The sequence below is a fragment of the Lepeophtheirus salmonis genome, unplaced genomic scaffold (genome assembly GCF_016086655.4).
Source record: "Lepeophtheirus salmonis unplaced genomic scaffold, UVic_Lsal_1.4 unplaced_contig_520_pilon, whole genome shotgun sequence".
Taxonomy (NCBI): domain Eukaryota; kingdom Metazoa; phylum Arthropoda; class Copepoda; order Siphonostomatoida; family Caligidae; genus Lepeophtheirus; species Lepeophtheirus salmonis.
Window position 1 is genome coordinate 17,835 of NW_027294724.1, and position 823 is coordinate 18,657.

The following is an 823-nucleotide window of genomic DNA, read 5'->3' on the forward strand; positions in this document are numbered from 1 at the left end:
CAAAATAGAAAAAGAACAAAGGACGATAATTATTTTATCGATAGACGATGTGACATCTCATTAAAGAATATCAAAGGGAAATTGTTATTTCATCTACAGAGAACAGAAATGTTTAATAAACCTTGATTCTATAGTCACTGAAGATGAAGACAACCTTTTAAATTATGAAGAGTTAAATAAACTTAGTCAAAAAACCAGCAATGCAATTTGTTTAATTTTATATATTTCAAGCATTGTGATAAATAAATATTAAGTTTAAGCGTGATAAGGGACATATTTTGGGTATGGTGCAGGAGCTGGGGCTGGAGTAGTCTCAAACTGAACATCAGCAACGAATCCACTGTCTCCTTCAACGGTGTAGGTAACTGTCTTGATGCGACCATCAGGAAGAACAACCTTGTAAGATCCAGAAACAACACCATTCTCAGCAAGTTCATCAGCAGAGAAGTCAACACTGGATTCCTCATCGAGGACAGCATAGTTGTAGGCATAGCTTGCTGGTGGAGGTGGGGGAGGAGGGTAAGGATGGTATGATTTGTATGCAGGAGGGGCAGGCGTGGTTGTAGTCGTCGTTGTTGGTGGTGGAGGTGGGGAGGATAAGGTCTGTAGTAGACTGGTGTAGGAGGTGCTGGTTTGTCACATAAGGCACAAGTCACAGCAAGGCATACAATGAGGAATTTTCCAATCATTTTTGTTGATGAATCAATTGAGAACTGATGACTTATCCCTGTTTTACTATGCGTATTTATAGGTATAATTTATTTATTTTAAGGCGTGTCAAAAATATCACTCATGGATATTTTGTTTTTTTGATCATTTTTTT

General features: G+C 37.7%; 1 pseudogene; it reads right to left on the reverse strand.

The window, feature by feature from the left end:
- Window positions 1-201: 201 nt before the first annotated feature.
- On the reverse strand, window positions 202-724 carry LOC139907521 (larval cuticle protein A3A-like; annotated as a pseudogene).
- Window positions 725-823: the final 99 nt, after the last annotated feature.